At 40.9% G+C, this 20882-nt stretch overlaps 1 protein-coding gene across 5 annotated transcripts in view; it reads right to left on the bottom strand.

The window, feature by feature from the left end:
* The window catches only part of LOC127442282 (fibronectin type III domain-containing protein 3B-like), a 229482-nt gene that overhangs the window by 123607 nt on the left and 84993 nt on the right, over nucleotides 1-20882 (bottom strand). The gene's annotated exons all lie outside the window — the stretch shown is intronic.

Below are 20882 nucleotides of genomic sequence, written 5' to 3'. Positions count from 1 at the left end.
AAATAATTTGGATACCATAACTGAGATACTTCAGTCATGGAAGTATTTGATGTGAAATGTCTGGCTTTTTATCTCTGGCAAACTTTGGTATCTTTGCCAATTTGAACACAGTTTAAGACATTGTTTAGATCTCTTCTGAAACTACAGAGTTTGATTACTAGGGTCTTCTCAGGAGAAAGTTCTGAGAAGCAGGAGACTCTCCGTTTGTTTTCCCTTTACTCTTGCCTTCACATTTCCTTGTCTTCATTCTTCTTCAACTCAATGCTCTAGAGGACCTTTCCAGACAGTTTTTAGATACATCTCCATCCTCTCATCTGATTGTCTCAGTGCTGTGAAAGCTCTCTCTCTATTATGAAACACCACTATCCACCTCAGAACTGTGAGTTTATCAGACTCAGACGGAACAAGATAAGAGCGGGAAGAGTTGCCAAGCAACAGTGATTACAACAAAGAGTACATCGTTTAGCAGAGACAACCCCTGACACACACACACACACACACACACACACACACACAAATACCTAAAAGCTTCTCTCGCAGCCCTTTACCTCCATGTGGTCTGCTGAGGAAGAGATGAACTGTAATTACAGACAAAGACTGCCGATTTGCTCAGGAATGTAAATTACAAGGCTGAAGGAAGATGCCGAATCTACATAGGGAAATGCTCTCTGACAATTTAACATTAAAATATTGACATCTGAGAGTAAAATTTGTTGCTAAGATGTTTCTTTTCTTAGCTCTGGAGTTTTAAAGGAGCTCAACTTTGTCTGAGATGTTTCTCCTAAAATTCAGTAGAAGATAGAGCTGAACGATTAATCGAAATAATATCGAAATCACGATATGACGTAGTGCAATTATCAAACCACAAAGGCGGTTTAATTAGATAAATAAATAGTCTGTATGCGCCTGCTTGCTGTATGTGCGCACCTTTGTTCTCTTTGCCATATTTACACATACTCAAAGCATGCGTGAGGCTAATGAGCTGAGCGCGTTATATTTCAAATGCTCTAGATTCAGTAACTGCACCTTTGCGTAATTCCAAATATGCTAAAAGTTACTATCCAAAAAGTAACCTAATTACACCGGGTTTTTGTGGACAGATTGTGCATCCATGTTTCTTTGCTCCTCCGTCCTCAAGCCTGTGACCTGAAAACCGATCAAAGCCTACCGTCATGAAGGACCTATCAATTCTCTAAATACACCATGAGGAGGTGAGGATGGAGGACAGAGGAAGCTTCCCAAAGAGACTTGAGCGAGGAAGCACAGGTGCATCCTATTTGGAAGACAATTTAAATCCAAGCCCCTAAATTCTCCTCCACCTTAACATCTGGCACAACAGTTCATATTTCATACTTCACATTTGCGGTGTAAATAAACCATAATTGTTACATATTTTAAACGTGCATCTTGGATAATTAGGTTCTATTATAAAACTATCAATAAATCAAGTGTTAACAACTTAACGGCAAGTGCTCATAGATAATGCAGCTGCGCAAAGATGGCACTCTGAAGCGACGCTTGAGTGAGCAGGACATTCCATTTTTCAAATACATCTTGCTTCGTTTCCTCAGTCCTAGTTTCCTTTCCTCGTTCCCTAAGATGGTGGAGCTAGGACGCAAGGAAGCAAAGAAAGGAAATGAGGATGCACAATTTTAGAAATGAGTATACTTTTACAATAAGATTATAGCACTATAAAATAGGATAGCATAGATCAGATGATCTGCTCTTGGGAGAATTTGATGAGAAGTGTTTGAGTTTGTATTGAAACCTCTGACTCTACTATCTTGGCAAATTCAAGACATTCTTGAGATCTCTCTGAAACTGGTGACACGTGTGACATTACTTGGGTCTATATCTCAGGAGAAATCTGAAAAGGTGTATACGCATACAGAAGTTTCCATTTACTCTCCATTTAATCTCACTGCTGTCTAGGTGACAGAGATATTGAAAAATTTCATTTGTAATTTTTGGAAAACTGATGTACACTGATGCTGGTGGATAACTTTGTGTGAATTATGTCTTGTTTGGATCAGTCCTGATGCAACTAAGTTTCTGAACTGCATGCTCAAGCATAAGAGAGAGGCAGTGACGAAATGTCTCAGAGGTCTGAGCATAGGACCAGAACAGGATGACTGGAAGTTAGATCAATGGAAAGGAAAGGTGAAGGGACCCTTTAGGAGCATCTGGAACTGGAAAAGTTTCAGTGTTTGGCCCGTGCAGGCCTCCAAAACTACAGTACCACCGCACCACTAATCTTTTTAATAGTGACTGACCTAGAGTCATAAACTACAACAACAACTAAAGTCTGCTTAATTTATGGATAAGCCCTGATTTGATAGCTTTATCAGAAGGAAAGAAAATAAACAGTGACGCACAGTTCTGAGATCTGCTGAGATCTGAGATCACAAATGAGATCTCAACTGTTTCTCTTTTACAGCAAAGATTAAATTCTTCCAAGACTAAATTATGAGCTACATACTGTCCACATTCATTTTATAGCTTTATACTTATTACTGCAGGTCAACAATTATCCAATTTGTGTCTATTTTTATGTCTCCTAAGGAATTTTAGGGAAAACATTTGAGACAAAAGTCAAGGTTCAAATTCCAAGTCTCCAGAGCTACAAAGAGGAACCTCTTAGCATCAACAACTTCCTCTGGGGAGAATGAAAGGAGAGAAGCAGAGAACAATGCTGAGTCAATATTTTCCCTCTGACCTCAATCTTTATTTTCTCACTTGATTGGGGTGGGGTGCGGATAAACAAATTGAGTGTGTGTGAATGTGTTTCTGTGAGGTTATAAGGAGGGAAAGAGGACCTCGGCTTTAGTAAACAATACATAAACTTTTGAGTGGAAAGTTGTAGACCTCTTAACAGACACTTTCCAAGAACACAGTCACAATGCTTAACAGGTGGCTCGAGGCACCTAGACCGTACAAGGACCAAAGAGCGTCAGTCATTTTCACCTCAAATTTGATAAGTGAACATTTAAACTTTGAGGAGGGTTTAGGTCCAGTGGACGCTGAGAAAAAAAAACGTGTGGTGGAGCAGTGAGAGTTAGCAGCAGACCCTCCCTTGTAACAAGCCTATTTTTACTAACCTGACCTATTTCTGAGCCTGGAGGAGCTCCAGAGAGCCAGGGCTAACATCATGTCTCCAGGGCCACATGGCCTGCCTTTGTTCGCCACTCACCCTGTAGAAGGGTGGAGTGGAAAGATGCAAACATACAAACACACACCCTCTAAGAGTAAATCAGCAAGACAAAGATGAGAAACACTGTATATTCATGGCTTTGAAGGAACCAAACACATCTAGATTCTAGATTCCGAGAGGAAAATATTGTTGCTCAGTGGTTGCTCTTTCATAGCTCTGGAGATTTACTGGAGCTCTCATTTGCAGTATGTTCCATTTAAGTATCAACTTTGCCTCCGATGTTCCTCTTAAAATTCCTAAGGAGAAAATAGACACAAATGAGACATTTGTTGACAAAGGGACCGTTTACACAACGAATATGTTCTTCAGTCCGTCTGTACTACTTTTTAATTGTGGTCAACGTAATTATGCACTAGAAGGATGTCTTGCCACTGCGATTTCCATGCCAATGTCTCACTGTTTTTTTAGCATCTCACACCATAAGCAGTTCATTTTTTACCACAAAAAATAATTGACTGATCCCTCATTTATTTAAAATAAATAAATAAATAAATCATGGTTACAGTAAGGCAATTACAACAGAAATGAATAGGGTCAATCCATAAAGGTTAAAATACACATTCTTTCAAAAGTATAGCCCAAAGACGTAAACATTATATGTGTTGACATGATTTTAGTGTGATAAAAATCACAGATTTACCGGTGTTATGGTGTGTACCAGATTACAGGGTTAACTAGCGTTAAGTTGTCATGAGAATGAAGTTCCAATATTGGATAGAACTTACACCGATAAGGTTAGTAAGTGATTTCATCACACTTAAATCATGTTAACACATATGTTTATGTCTTGTGGCTTTTGAAGCAGTGTAAAGTCCAATTCACAAATAAAGCGACTTTTTGGCTTGGTGTCGCTGGACTCTGCGATCTGTCGCTAGTGGGCGTTCCTACTGTTTGTCACTGTAACGTTTTTGGAGGACTGCATATCTGGCCATAGCTTTTGAAAATTTGATCACGAATGAGACCTAATACCGGTAACATTAAGATATCATTACAATTTGACAAGGAATCAGTTCTCTTGTCTCTAAAAATTTACATTCTGCTCCTTTGAAGAGATCTCATTTGAGATTTTTATTTTCTTAAGGTTTCTAAATCTAGCACCAATCGCAATGGTGAAAAATTACTCCTTGCAGTGGCACTGATTAATCGCTGTAAGTGGTTCTTGGAACTTGGTTAGGACCTTGACGTGAAGGCAGGCCCAAATCCAGCTCGGGGAATTCGGAGGAACAGGCTGCATCTCAGAACTGGAAAGTGCAAGGAAGAGAGAGAGAAAGAGACCACAGCGGAAAAGTCAACAGTGGATTGGAAATTTGAGTTATAATGCAAGTATGCTGAGGACCTTTAAAGTAGAATTATCTAAAATACATACATGCACAATGCATGACTGATTGTGCGCTCTGGACCATTCTGAGCAATTTAGACAGCTTTCATACGTTATAGCAGAGTCCTAGGGCATTATCAGTTTGTTTTGCATTTTGCTTAAAAATATCATAGACTTCAGAAATTTATATTCATCTGGTATGTGTGAACAGATGTACACACCTTTACAGGGAGAGTCAAAGACAAAGAAAGAGGGAGAGAGCTTAGCTGTAACATGATTGGTTTTAATTATGGCAAGGCATTTTGTTGAGGTTAATAACCCTGATCCTGGTGACTCATTGTTCCCAGCAGTTACACACACACACACTCTCTCATAGAGAGGTGTCACAGCTGGGAGTGTGTAAACAGGTCCATGGAAATGAAAAATAGGGCTGAGCGCAGACGACTTCCTGTTTCAAAGTGAAAGTGAGGACTCTCCACCGTCCAGGGTTTATTGCCGAGACCAGAACCACACACACACACACACACACACACACACACACAAACACACTGATGCTTACACAAACACCTGGATTAGCTCACCCAGTGCTCAAAAACTGCATAAGAACAAGGCTTAAGAGTGTAGAGGAGTCTTACACACACATTAATGCTGAACGATTTGTTCAACAAAAACAAAACAAATTGTGATTACTATTGGGGTTTGCAATATGAAATGTGATTGATAAACATCTATTGCTGCATGCTGTTTAGCATAATCTTGACCAGCTGACACACTACTTTCAGACAATATATACACACCTTTCTACCATTGCTTTTGTCTCTCTAATAAACAAACTAAGAAAAGTCTTCTTCAAAGACTAATTGACAAAGGGAGAGAATAAAAAAAGAGAGTGTGTGAACTCATTTTAATAATCTCCATCTATGTAATCATTACTGTGTTTCCTTTCATAATTTAGAGTTTACATACCAAATCATTCTTTTTTGTTGTTGTTGTCGTTTTAAACAATTCTTTGTTCTAACTGGCCTTGTTCTTGCCAAGAAAGGTTTTTTTTTTTTTTTTTTTTTTTTTAAGGGGAAAGTGTGCTAGTGAAAATCTGTACAAAGCAGGGATGAGCAATACAGTCAGTGGCCATATCAACATTGGCAAATATTTGAAGCAGGTAATACTAGGGCTTTTTTCCTTATTCGAACAGTATACTCATTTTCAATGCCAGATTTTAAAAGTTCTAAAATCTTTTCTGTATATTATAGTTTTGGATGCGTTTTCACTTGAAGCATTTCAAATACTAGACTGGACACTTAGTATGAACAGTGAACACTTACAAAAATAAAATGATAAAATAATAAAAATGTCCATATTTATCAAATCTATCATCAAATTTCAGCTAAAACTTTATAGTTTAAATCATCGTTATCATATAAAAATCAGCAGCATTCAGCAGGTACGTCTCACCACAAAAAACTAAAATTCTGTCATCATTTCCTCACTCTCATTTTGTTCAAATCTACTACCTTAATGACTTTCTTCCATGGAACACAAAACTAAATGTCAGCAGAATGAGAATCTTAGTCAACATTAATTTTCATTGTATAGAAAAAAAGATCAAATGAATGTGAATGGTGACTTTGGTTGTCATTCTGCTATCTGCGTGTTCCATGGAAGTAAACCAACAGCAGAACAAAAGCTGTAGACGTCCACCCCAAATAAAGGGCTTATATTTCCAAGTAGCTTTGATGCATAAGCTCAAAAAAATCATACTATAGTCCAAAAGAGAGGGGAAGCTCGTGCACAATGTGTAGAAAATGTCTTACAATATTTTAGTTTATTAAAAAGGCCAAAAAGTGCTCAGTGCAAAGACAAAAGGTTTTTGATTTACATCGTCATCAGTGTCCATGGAAGAAAGTGGTATAGATTTGGAACAACACAAGGGTGAGTAAAAGATTTTGAATGAATTTCATTTTTGGGTGAACAATCCCTTTAAATCAACATGGCGCAGAACAACATTTGGGGGTTCCTCAAGCCCAATAAGTAGGCAACAGAGGACCACAGGAGCCAGGAAAAAATTCCTATCCCCCCGCTGACAACAATCCTGATCAGTATCTATCAAAATGTCTAAATTGGTCAATCCATGTATATATTTCGGTGATAGTGATAATGAAAATGTATAATGACAATTTTGAATGCTACTGACATTTTCCTTTTGTAAGGTGGTGCCAAGTCTGAGCATTGTTTCCTGAGAAAACAAAGAACTTCCGAGAAAATCAACATAAAACTCTCTCAAAGTTGGCATATTTATCTGATAATGATCCAAAACTGACCAATTTGTAAAATGATCACGAGTAACTGGCCGGCACGGAGACTCAAGTAACAGGAATCTGAATGAACAACTTAAAAGTATAGAATTAACTAGAATAATCAAGTATACAATCAAGACAGAATCTCAAAGAATGATCAATAATTGGAATCTCAACCTAAATTTTAGGTCTTTTACAACTGAAGACAGATACAATTAATAATAGAATCAGATTCAATCTAAACTAAACCAAACAGTATAAGACATTACTAGCACACACGCCTGAAAAGACGAACGCGCAGATACCCTCACCACTCTACTGGATACCACCATTGGACCAGTGGTGTAGCCCTTACACTTTCTTTCCTGATATTTCCTTAAGAATACTACAGTTCCATATTACTGACTTTAAATGCTTTCAGTTTGTGAACAGCCATGCCAACAAGAATAAACAAAGATATTTTAAATAAAGATATTTTAGTCTATTTATAGCACTTTCTTTTATTTGAATTCCTTTATGTTTGACACCTGTACTTTGTAAGCATGTGAATGCTGTGGTGATACCGTCATCCTTTACATTCATGTCAAATAAAGCTTTGTTGATTCAGAGACTCAGAGAAAGTGAGAGCGAGAGTGAGCAGCTGAACTCATTGACTCCTGGAATTAAGGAAAAGGGATAGCCGGCACATATAAACACAACCCTGGTGATGAGCCACTCACACCTCATTGTAATACACAAGACTCTGCATTAACCTTTATCTCCAAACTGACTTCCTGTAAACTTTTGGCAGTGCCTTCAAACCCGTGTTCAAAGCGGCAAATATTCAACATAGCAGAAAACAAAATCAGGACAGGGTGAGTAGATAACATTTAATAAATTGTGTTCATGATAGCACCAAAATTTTACATAAAACTAAACACGAGTCAAAGAAAACAAAGAACCTCACACCAAATCTCTCAAACGGACATCAAATTCCTAAGCTTAGGCGCCACAACCAGAACAGACCTGAACGTGGCAGACAGAAAGCGAACCACCTCAATCTAGGTCAACCTGAAGAAGGCTTCCGGCATAGAAAGTCTCTGTTTTAGTAGCACTCTCTTTCTCCTCCCTGTGCAAGCGGGAGGGCGACTGCCACAACATGCCCACCAGTGGAGACAGGAAATGAGAGCAATTTTAACCCTTCTTCTGAACTTGTTCTCTTTCTCTACTATATGTGTCTGTATGTGTGTTTGGAGCCAATAAAAAATCCTTCAGTGGCTCTCATACTGCTTGCATCTACATCACCATTGTGACATTAGTGTGTGCTTGATAAGTTGAGTCCAGATATGTTGTTTCCCTACCTCTTTCCTTCCTAACTGCTGCTTCTCATCCCTTCTCCAATTGAAGTGTGGTGAAATGAAAAGTGTCCTCTCAAGCACTGCAAAGTTCATATCATTAAAATCAAGATAAAAACTTTTTTTTTTTTTTTTTTTTTAAACAATCGCAATATGTTTGGATTGATAATTGCATTTACTATATTAGAGTGTTGTTACAATTGAATTTTGTTGTTGACATTTATCACGTAAAAGAGGCCCACTTTTATTTGGCCAGGTATTTTTCATTTTCTTATTTTTAAATACTGTACAGTGATATTGATTTTTTTGGCTACTGTGAAAGTGCAATAAATCTGTTGAATTGTAATTAAAAAATCTTCTCAAATGACAGAATAATCATGATCAATAATAACAATTATAATTTTGAGCAAAATACTTGTGATTATTATTTTAACCATTATTGTGAAGCCCTACTATAAAGGGTTTATCCCTGCCTGCAAAGCACATCTTAAACCAGCCTATTGTGGTTTGCTGGTCTTAGCTGGTTTAAGCTGGTCAGCCTGTCTGCTGCTACACTTTATAAAGCCAAAATGTGTTTATGACTCCTCAAGTTAAGATGAACACACATGAATGAGAGTAAGCACTTCTGTAAGAATAGTCTTTTCAAAGCCTTCTTTGGGGTCAATTAAGTATGTGTAATATTTTGAAAAGCTCATAACTGTGAGAGGAAGATGAAGACTTGAATGATGAGAGATTAAGGTTATTGAATGCATCAGGGTGCGTGATGGTGTGTTTGGCAGCTTTGATGTGCTTCAAAGAGAGCAAGTACATGACTTCACCCTCATCTGCACATCTGTAAACATTACCTGCTCCACAGGTGTGAGAGTGTGTGTTGTGTGTGGATCAGATGGTATACAGATGACTTGAGCATGTTTCCAGCAAACAAAGCAGTCCCACAAGGGTAAGGTAGTCCCCCGTCTGGCTAGTATTGAACAGACCGTCTGAATTTAAACTGTAACAAACCGATTATAACCCATGAGACTGCTGTAAGGTATGAAAGCAGTCTAAATTGCACAGAAAGTTCTAGAGCACTGTGTGTATTTTAAATAATTCAACGGGCATTCTGCAAGATGTTCTCATCTCTATAAACAATGCACATTACTCTCTTTGCACACTTATGGTTATTAATACCGGAACTGGCTTGGAATTTGTCAAAACACTTGAAACCAAATAAACTCAGTGACCCTGTATACTGTACACCTAGTATTAACATCCGTTTCAGGACACTACACTAAAAACAGTTTATGCGCAGCTTTAAAAGAGAGAAGAAAAAAAAACGTCAGGTTAAAAAATTAAGAATCTGTAGCACTCACATATGAAGTTCAGTTAATATAGGAGCTTGACCTAAAGAATGAGCATTCGGTTTGAAAATTAGGGTGCATATTTGGGGGCAACAGTGTATTTTTTGCACTTTATTAACATGCAGAAACACAGTCTGTTTACATGCCCTTTAAAAGTTCAATGTAGGACTAAAGCAATAATTTATACAAACTGGTAGCTGGGTTTCCATCCAACAATTTTTATGTGCATTTTCAAATTGCACATAAGAAATCCCAAATGGAAACACTTGATACTGTATGCAAATAAACTCAAAATTCACACACAATTCAAATGCGCTTGGAGGTGTTGGATTTTCTAGAGTTTTGCATTAGTTAAAATGCGCATTAAGGTGATGGAAACGCGATAGTGTTATGAGATGGCCCAACAAAAGATCAGACCTTGGCACACATTTCTTTGTGCACAGCCCTTGGCATTTGGAAGTGTTTAACCCACAAGCTGGTCTTTCAAGTGGGTCCTCACAATCCACCGGAACAGTTTGAGAGCGCGCGCTCCATGTATGCAGAGGCTGGCAGCATATGGGCATCGCATCCATTTCAGCCCTAATTATATCCCATATTATGCTTATTCTGTGTCTGTACATTTTAGGAAAGATCTTAAGCTGTGATAGAGGGAAACGTGAAAGGATAATAATTTGTAACAAGGACTATTAAATTTGTGCTGCAGCATAGCATCAAGCTACAAGGGTGCAGTGTGATGACATACATTCGTTATATTGCTGTTTGCATATAGACAAAGACTAGGCAGAATTGTGTCTGGCTTCAAGTTGTTGTAATAATGATTAATGAGATTTCTTTAGTTTTGAAAACTGCTGCTAAAGCTAATAAATATGATCTGAATTATTTTCTAAATACTATCCATTTCTCCCCGAAATGATCAATAAAAAAAAACTATTAAGAGTATCGTAAAGAAACCGTAAAAGTCGAGCATAAAGGGTACATTTCTAAAGATTTCAGATCCTAGTGTGTGTGCTTTGGCACAAATGGGTCTGGGTCTTGGAAGCTAGCAGGCTAACATTGCATATGAATTCGCATACTGTTGAATTATGTACTGCATTTGACAAAGAACGTATTTCTCTGACGTTACATAAAGTACTATCTTCAAGTAAGCAGGTAGTAATATGAATACATTCACGGACAAACTCCATACAAGAACGTGGACATTGTCCCATGACCCAAATATATGATGTAGTAAAAACAACCGCAAAAATAATCTACTCTAGTTTTGTTAAACAAGTATAACTTGAGAACAAATTGCTTACAGTTGGAAAGGGCCACCCGACTCGTGGTTCTCTGCCATTATTTTTATTTTTTATTCACTGTTTTGAATATGTCATCTCCGCAGCTTCCATGGGATAATGGGATAGTAAGAGGTTCAAGTGGATGCGCATTTCACAATCTCGCCGGATGTAGTAGTCACCTGGGTATTTCTTGGCTGCTGTTTTCTGAATTTCTAGGATTTGGACAAACTGCTCTGTTGACATACTGCTTTTGGCATACTATATAGTAGGGAAGTTTGCATATTCGGCGAGGGGTGTGTCCTAACCAGGCAGGATGCAACAAGTTTTCATCGGCAAGCAATTTGTGTGTCCACAATGGACGTGAAGCTGTTGTGTGACATGACACAATCACTGCCAATCAGAACATATTTAATGTTTAATATACAGTTACGTGGAGCAGGATTTTGGACCAATGAGATTTCATGACTGGCGGGGCTAAACAAAAAACCAAGCAATCGACAATATATCCTGATGCATACCATGGTTGGTTATGACAAAAACTAAGATTAACATGAATGAGATTAATTGCTTGTTTAATTGTGGACACCTGGTTAGGACACAGTGTAAAGAGCAGCCTTGCGTAGGTCCATGTTGAGATGGCGAGAACTGGACTGTGGGAAGGACAGCAAATGCTGTGTTTCAACAGCTGTGTTTACAGCAGGAGACTCACTCTTTACACGTTAATCTCTCCAGTCACACACCTGGAGCCAGTGATGACGTGTAAATATCACACACACACACACGAACACATGCTGCATCCTCTCTCTCATAACGCTGGTTGTTTAGAGGAGGGAATGGCTTGGACTCGACCTGAGATCATGTGACAGGAATGCAGGGGTTGAGACTGAACCATGTCCTGCTCTGCTCTTCAGATAAGCTCTCTGAAAATAGTCCACTCTCACACTTTTCCTCACTAGTTACCCTGGATACTGTTTACCCCCTAATATTCTGTAAACAAAACAGAACTACAGTGTCCAGGAAGGTTCTCGTAAATTTTGACCGGGAGAACTGACCTTTTAAATGAAGCCAATAGTGAAAAAAAAAAAAACCCATCTTCTCGCAGTGGCAGCTAATTCGCAGTGTTTGATGCTGAAAGATTGCCAGAATGGTAGCAGACTAGTGGATTTCTGCTTTGAATGCATTTTTTATTAAATATGTTAAATTGTCAGAGCCGTCCCCTAACGTTTAGCACATGTGCTCCAGCATTTGTACCACAAAAAAACATGTCTGGTGACATGGGTTTGAATCAAGCCCCATTTTGTCCCAACTGTGTCCTGATCCTATCATCCATCATCTCCTTGCTTTTTCTTTCAATAAAATGGCAGAAAGCACAAAAACCAAGATACACATACATACAGTATATTATTTCAGTGAGATAACGGTAAACATTTTTGGACTCAAGACTCAGCTCAAACTCGAAATTATTCCCTGGGCTACTTAATTTAGGGAAGAAAAATTATTAATATATTAAAGTTAATACAGGATAGAGATATTAGAAGTAAAGGTGGATTTGGTGAGGTGGAGATATGCCCAAGGAATTGTCAGAGAATTGAGTTAAGTAGCCTTTATTATTTCACCGCTCTATGTAATACTTCTGATTGGTCAACCTTGGCATTCTGTAGTCAAAAATGTTTGTATAATGACAGATAAATAGACTGTTTTCCATGGCAACACTTGCTTTATGTCTCACGTAGCCATCTTTTTCTTTCACATAAAATAATTTAATCTTAAATCAATTTATAATGTATTTTTTTAACTTATTTGGTAAGGAGGCATGTAATAAGTGGATAATGCACTGTAATGATAATCTTGCAACATAAACCTGGTCAGGGTAGTCATCCTGAAGGGGTTTATTTCACAATAATAACCAGGCGACTGTACATAATTTCTTAAATATACACTTACATTGGGATTGACAGGATGAGATAAACATGCTCCTCTTTAACTTTCGTATGAAACTCCTTTAAACTGCTATGCAAGTCTTGAGATGAACACAGAGAGCTGAGTTAGCTGTGTGTGGACGAGCTCCAGACACACACAGAGGGTGATTCTATACCTGCTCAGGCGAGCGAGGATGCTGGTGGTCAAACCATTAGCTGATTTGAGAGCCTGTGCCCTTATATGCTCACAAACCAAACTTGCTGCCCACTGCGACAGCAGGACGCATGATACAGTCAGCACAGTTCTCCACAGACCCCTTCACAGAAACACCATACCACTACAACATCTCACCCAATCTGAATAGACTGCCTGTTGTAACAGTAACATTGTTCTGGATATATATTTGCTCAGCTGAGTGACTGCGGTACTTTGAATTGAACTCCCATCAACCCGAATGCTTGGCTGCAGTGAAGTTTGGCCCCTTGCATCAGAATGCAGCATTTCTGCCGTGGAGTAAATGAGCACCATGTGCTTTGAGACCAGCAGTACTTGGCCTCCACATATCGCTTCCTTCCTCATCTCTCCTTCATCTTTCTTTCATCATGTGTACACCAGTTCAGCCCCAGGGGAGGATGCCTGGTACAGGACTGCTGTGAAATTTAAAAAAAGTCTCTTTCAAATCTCAGAACTGCACTGGCGAGTCATGCAAACAGCTCTGTTTCCCCCAGAGTACCTTCAACTCACTTAATCTGGCACAACAGTCCCCCAAACTCTATGAACTACAGATGGGTCAGGATGATTAACTAATCGATTTGTTTTCAGCATTTTCTCTTTATTTTTGTAATATTTTGTGTATATATATATATATATATATATATATATATATCTCAGTATATACACACTCACTGATCACTTTATTAGGAACACTGGTCCTAATAAAGTGCCCGACGTGGTATTCTGCTATTGTAGCCATCCGCCTTGACATGTTCGACATGTTGTGCATTCTGAGATGCTATTCTGCTCACTACAATTGTACAGAGTGGTTATTGGAGTTACCGTAGCCTTTCTGTCAGCTCAAAACAGTCTGGCCATTTTCCATTGACCTCTCTTAATAACAAGGCATTTCTGTCCACAGAACTGCCGCTCACTAGATGTTTTTTGCACCATTCTGTGTAAATTCTAGAAACTGTTGTGCGTGAAAATCCCAGGAGATCAGCAGTTACAGAAATACTCAAACCAACACATCTGGCACCAACAATCAAGCCATGGTCTAAATCACTGAGATCAAATTTTCCCTATTATGATGGTTGATGTGATCATTAACTGAAACTCCTGACCCAAATCTGCATGATTTGTTGCACAGCATTGCTGCCACACGATTGGCTGATTAGATAAATTGCATGAATAAGTGTACAGGAGTTCCTAATAAAGTGCTCAGTGAGTGTATACACCAATCAGCTACAACATTAAAACCACCTGCCTAATATTGTGTAGGTCCCACTCGTGCCGCCAAAACAGTGCAAAGCCGCATCTCAGAATAGCATCCTGAGATGCTATTCTTCTCACCACAATTGTACAGAGCGGTTATCTGAGTTACCGTAGACTCTGTCAGTTCGAACCAGTCTGGCTATTCTCTGTTGACCTCTCTCATCAACAAGGCATTTCCGTCCACAAAACTGCCCCTCACTGGATGTTTATTGTTTTTGGCACAATTCGGAGTAAATTCTAGAGACTGTTGTGCGTGAAAATCCCAGGAGATCATCCATATCAGTTACAGAAATAATCAAACCAGCCCATCTGGCACCAACAGATATAGGACTTGTTTTACTGTGGATATAGATACTTGTCTACCTGCTTCCTCCAGCATCTTCACAAGGTCCTTTGCTGTAGTTCTGGGACTGATTTGCACTTTTCGCACCAAACTACGTTCATCTCTAGGAGATCGAATACGTCTCCTTCCTGAGCGGTATAATGGCTGCGTGGTCCCATGGTGTTTATACTTGCGTACTATTGTTTGTACAGATGAACGTGGTACCTTCAGGCACTTGGAAATTGCTCCCAAGGATGAACCACACTTGTGGAGGTCCACAGTTTTTTTTCCTGAGGTCTCTGCTGATTTATTTTGCTTTTCCCATGATGTCAAGCAGAGAGGCATTGAGTTTGAAGGTAGGCCTTAAAATACATCCACAGGTACACCTCCAATTCAGTACACCACCTATCAGAAGCTATTTGGCTCCTAACCTCCTAAGGGCTTGACATCATATTCTGGAATTTTCCAAGCTACTTAAAGGCACAGTTAACTTAGTGTATGTAAACTTCTGACCCACTGGAACTGTGATATAGTCAATTAAATGTGAAGCAATCTGTCTGTGAACAACTGTTGGAAAAATTACTTGTGTCATGCACAAAGTAGATGTCCTAAACGACTTGCCAAAACTATAGTTTGCTAATATTAAATCTGTGGAGTGGTTAAAAAATTAGTTTTAATGACTTCAACTTAAGTGTATGTAAACTTCTGACTTCAACTGTATATATAAATATACTGTATATATATATATACACTGATCAGCCACAACCTTAAAACCACTGACAGGTGAAGTGAATAACATTTATTATCTCGTTACAATGGCACCTGTCAAGGGGTGGGCTATATTAGGCAGCAAGTGAACAGTCAGTTATAGAATTTCATGTGTTGGTAGCAGGAAAAATGGGCAAGTGTAAGGATCTGTGCGACTTTGAAAAGGGCCAAATTGTGATGGCTAGACGATTGGGTCAGAGCATCTCCAAAACGGCAGGTCTTGTAGGGTGTTCCCGGTATGCAGTGGTTATTACCAACCAAAAGTGGTCCAAGGAAGGACAACTGGTGAACCAGCGACAGGGTCATGGGTGCCCAAGGCTCACTGATGCGTGTGGGGTGTGAAGGCTAGCCCGTCTAGTCAGATCCCACAGAAGAGCTACTGTAGCACAAATTGCTGAAAAACTTAATGCTGGCCATGATAGTGGTGGCAGTGGTGACTAGGGGCAGTGGTGGCTTGGCAGTTAAGGCTCTGGGTTAACGACTAGATGGTCAGGGGTTCAAGCCCCAACACCGCCACGATGCCACCCTTGGGCCCTTGAGCAAGGCCCTTGACCCCATCTGCACCAGGGGCGCCGTATCATGGCTGACCCTGCGCTCTGACCCCAGCTTGGCTGGGATATGCGAAAATTAGGGGACAGTGGTGGCTTGGCGGTTAAGGCTCTGGGTTACTGATCAGAAGGTCGGGGGTTCAAGCCCCAGCACTGCCAAGATGCCACTGTTGGGCCCTTGAGCAAGGCCCTTGACCCTATCTGCTCCAGGGGCGCTGTATCATGGCTGACCCTGCACTCTGACCCCAGCTTAGCTGGGATATGTGAAAAAAAAAAGAATTTCACTGTGTATGTGCAAAATGTATAACATGTGATAAATAAATACAATTATTATAATTATATCATATTATAATTATTATTAATTATTATTATTGATAGAAAGGTGTCAGAACACAAAATGTTGCGTAGCCGAAGACCAGTCAGAGTGCCCATGCTGACCCGTCCACCGCCGAAAGCACCTACAATGGGCACATGAGCATTAGAACTGGACCATGGAAGAAGGTGGCCTGGTCTGATGAATCACGTTTTCTTTTAAATCATGTGGACAATCGGGTGCATGTGCATTTCATTTACCTGGGGAAGAGATGGCAGCAGGATGCACTATGGGAAAAAGGCATACCGGTGGAGGCAGTGTGATCCTCTGGGCAATGTTCTGCTGGGAAACCTTGGGTCCTGGCATTTATGTGGATGTTACTTTCCATGCCTCGATGGGAAAAAGCTGTCGGTTGATAGTCAGTTGCCAGTGTGTTATTAAGAGAAGTATAAAATGTGGGTCCAGTCTGAGGCTAATAAAGTGCGGTGCTGATATATGTATCGTGAGCAATCAACAGTTCAAAAGTCTGATTGCTTGGGGGAAGTAGCTGTCATGAAGTCAGCTGGTGTGGGTCCTGATGCTGTGATACCACCTGCCTAATGGTAGCACTCTGATGATCCTCCGAGCTTTTTTCACACACCGCCTGGTATAGATGTCCTGGAGGGAGGGAAGCTCACCTCCGATGATGTGTCTGGCAGTACGCACCACACTTTGCAGGGCTTTGCGGTTGTGGGCGGTGCTCTCTACAGCGCTGGTGTAGAACCGTGTGAGGATGCAGTGGTTCATTCCAAACTTCCTCAGATGTCTCAGGAAGAGGCGGTGCTGGTGAGCCTTCTTCACAACAGCCTCAGTGTGGACGGGCCATGTGAGTTCCTCAGTGATCTGGACACAGAGGAACTTGAAGCTGCTGACTCTCTCCACCAGTGCTCCATTGATGGTGATGGGGCTGTGTTCTCTGTCTTTTCTCCACCACAAGCTCCTTGGTCTTACTGACATTGAGGGAGAGGTTGTGCTCCTGAAACCAGTGTGTCAGAGTGTGCACCTCCTCTCTGTAGGCTGTTTCATCATTGTCAGTGATCAGACCTACCACAGTCGTATTATCAGCAAACTTGATGGCACTGGAGCTGTGTGTTGCCACAGTCAAGTGTGTACAGGGAATACAGGAGTGGGCTGAGAACAGTGTTCCAGTGTTGAGGATCAGTGATGAGGAGATGTTGCTGCCCATTCTAACCACCTGGTGTCTGCTTGACAGGAAGTCCAGGATCCAGCTGCACAGCGAGCTGTTTAAGCCCAGAGCTTCACACCAAGCTTGGAGGGCACTATGGTGTTGAATGCTGAGCTGTAGTCTACAAACAGCATTCTCACATGTGTGTTCCTTTTTTCCAGGTGGGAGGGAGCAGTGTGTAGTGAAGATGCAATGGCATCATCAGTGGAGCAGTTGTTGCGGTATGCAAACTGCAGTGAGTCCAGTGAGGCAGGCAGCACAGAGCTGATGTAATCGCTGATTAGTCTCTCAAAGCATTTGCTGATGATGGGGGTCAGAGCAACAGGACGCCAGTCATTTAAGCAAGTGATTTTGGATTGCTTTGGTACAGGCACAATGGTGGACATTTTAAAGCATGTGGGGACCACAGACAAGGAGAGGGAAAGGTTGAAAAGGTCCATAAAAACACCAGCCAGTTGGTTCGCGCATGCTCTGATGACGTGGCCCGGAATGCTGTCTGGACCCGTGGCTTTACGGATATTCACCCGTCGGAAGGATCGGGTTACATCCGCTTCAGAGACGGAGAGTGAACTAACCTCTGTAGCTTCGGCCGCAAGAGCTCTCTTTGCGAGGGTGGTGTTACTTATCTCGAAACAAGCATAAAAAGTAATAAGCTCATCCGGGAGAGAGGCAGCGGTGTTCACGGCGGAGTTTTTATTCACTATGAAGTCCGTGATGATATTAATTCCCTGCCACATGTTTCTAGAGTCGGTGGTGTTGAACTGTCCTTCAATCTTGTCCCTGTACTGGCGTTCGGCTGCTCTGATAGTTTTGCGGAGGGCATAAATAGCTTGTTTATGCTCTTCCGCGTTCCCAGAATTAAAAGCAGAGGTCTGCGCATTAAGTGCCGGACGAACATCGCTATTAATCCACAGTTTCTGGTTAGGGTAGATCCGCATTGTTTTGATTGGCACTACGTCATCTATGCACTTCCTGATGAAACACATTACGGTATCAGCGTAGACCTCAATGTCCTCATCATAGGCGGACCCGAACATCTCCCAGTCCGTGTGATCTAAACGGTCTTGTAGCGTAGAATATGACTGATCCGACCAGCACTGGATCGTTCTGAGGGCGGGTGCTATCTGTTTCAGTTTCTGCCTGTAAGCAGGCAGAAGCAGAATGGAAGAGTGGTGCGATTTTCCAAATGGTGGGCAGGGGAGGGATTTGTAGCCATTGCGGAAGGGAGAGTAGCACCCGGTCCCCTCGTGTGTTGAAACTGATGTGTTGGTAGTTTTTTGGTGCTACTGATTTGAAGTTGGCTTTGTTAAAGTCCCTGGTCACTGGGTGCATGGTTGCCTGCTTGCTTATACTCTCATGCAGTTCCTTGAGTGCCCAGTCTGTGTTGGCTTGAGGGGGGATGTACACAGCTGTGATAATGTCCGCTGTGAATTCCCTCAGTAGCCAGAATGGCCAACACAGAAGCATGACAAATTCCAGATCAGGAGAGCAGAAAGACTTGATAGAATGTACGTTCCTCTGATCACATCAGGATTTGTTGATCATAAAACATACACCACCACCTCTGCTTTTACCTGAGAGGTTTTTAACTCTGTTCGTTCGGTGCACTGAGAACCCCACGGATTAGAGTCTGGAATCTCCGCAGACATCCAAGTTTCTGTAAGGAAGATAATGCAGCAGTCCCTCATCTCTCGTTGGAAAGAGATCCGTGCTCTCAGAGCTTGTTGTCTAGAGACTGAACATTTGCCAGTAGAATACTGGATATCGGGGGTCGATTTGCGCGATGTCTTAGTCTGATGAGAATGCCGGCTCTCCTTCCCCTTTTCCGGCTGTGTTTCCAGCATGCGTGATCTGCGTTTCCACAGGAACACTGACTGTTAGCGGGGGAACACTGATCATGCCACTGATTAGTGTGCCGAGCAACACCTGTTCTCCCCTAATTCACTCCCTTCTTTAGCCTGTCATGTTCTCAGTATTTTTGCTAGATTGTTGTTTGATTTTGAGTACTAACCTCACTCTCTCTGTTTAGCTGGTCCTGTCTCGTGTATCTGTTGGTTGCCCTTTGTCGGGTGTGTGGTTGCCTTCCAGTTTTGCTGTGTCAGCTGGTCTTCCACGGAGGATACCTCGTCTCTGTCTGCGTATAAGGAGTAAGATCGCCCATCTTAGTTGGGCGTTGTTCTGCACCTCACTAAGCTTCAACAGAGGATTCTACGAGTCTGTTCCTGACTTCCACAATGCACTTCACAGATTGCCCCTTGCGCAGCCACGGCGCACAACCTAATGGAGATCACTTCTGACTGCTGCAGCCGGTGCTGGGATCTTTGACATTCCACAGCCCAGTGACTGCTCTTATTTGTTGTTAAGTTCTTTCAACGTTTCCTCTGCTCTTGGGTCTGTTTGTTCTTGCTATCGCTCATTACAAATACATTTAATTAGAGTGAACATGAAACTAGCCTAATTATACAGGCCTTCCTTAAGACCAATTAGTTGACTAGTCGTTCAGGTAACCCACAGACTAGTTGATTTAAAATATATGTAGTTTTGCACATTCCTACTACCCAAAAGTTTGTGAGCGAACAGCAATCAGTTCCCTCCAGTGATTCCTAAGCACCTAAAAAAAATTAGTTCAAGCTACGAAAAAAGGGAGCAAAGGGGTGGAGCATATATGAGTGTGTGCATATGCATGTAAGAGGGAAAAAGATAGAGAAAAGGAAAGAGAAATAAAATGAAAGAGTGCTTATTCCTGTACTGCTCTGGATGCAGTTCAAATTCAGCAGATGTCTCTGCTTAGTGACATTTAGTAAACATAATTTCGCTTTCCCCTTTCATCTTGACACTGGTATGAAAGATGCCTGATGGACAGGCTTGTAATGCAGATGGATGCCAAATTATCCTTAAATACTCTGTGGACAAAAACTTTCACCTCACTGCACGGGGCATATTGTTTCAATACAATCTCAGGTGTTTAAACAAGTGTTTTTTTTTTTTTTTATTCTAAAGAATAAAAACACACAAATGCACCAACCCCACCCACTGGAAAACAGAAAAACAAACACACATGGACAAGTTAAGACTGACAAGTCTTAAGTTAACATCAATACTAACACACACCAAAATAATCAGCAACAATTACAGCAATAATAACAGAACATGTTATTACCACAAATGCAAATCTACTGGCACAAATGTAGATCCAACAATTAGTCAGTATCAAGAACTGTAAAATTTCACTGGAATTGATAGTGACTACTGAAATCATTATGGTATCATGACAACGCTACAACACAGAACATCTGCGACCAAACAAGTGTAAAGCATAACTAATCTAAGGCCAGGCCTCATTAGGCTTCAAGTCTAGCTGAACTTTCTCTGAAAGGACAAGGGAAAGAATGCCTGAATGCCTTCCAGGCTTAAGAGAGAGGATAAGCCCATGCTTCCCATAGTTGAAATTCACAGTCCCTCATGGTGCTATCAGGCCCAGGCTTCACATTCTTTTCCCTAATTTGCCATCTCCAGCCAGCAGA

This window comes from Myxocyprinus asiaticus, chromosome 6 (genome assembly GCF_019703515.2).
Source record: "Myxocyprinus asiaticus isolate MX2 ecotype Aquarium Trade chromosome 6, UBuf_Myxa_2, whole genome shotgun sequence".
NCBI classification, from domain to species: domain Eukaryota; kingdom Metazoa; phylum Chordata; class Actinopteri; order Cypriniformes; family Catostomidae; genus Myxocyprinus; species Myxocyprinus asiaticus.
This window is presented reverse-complemented; position numbering and strand designations above follow the sequence as displayed.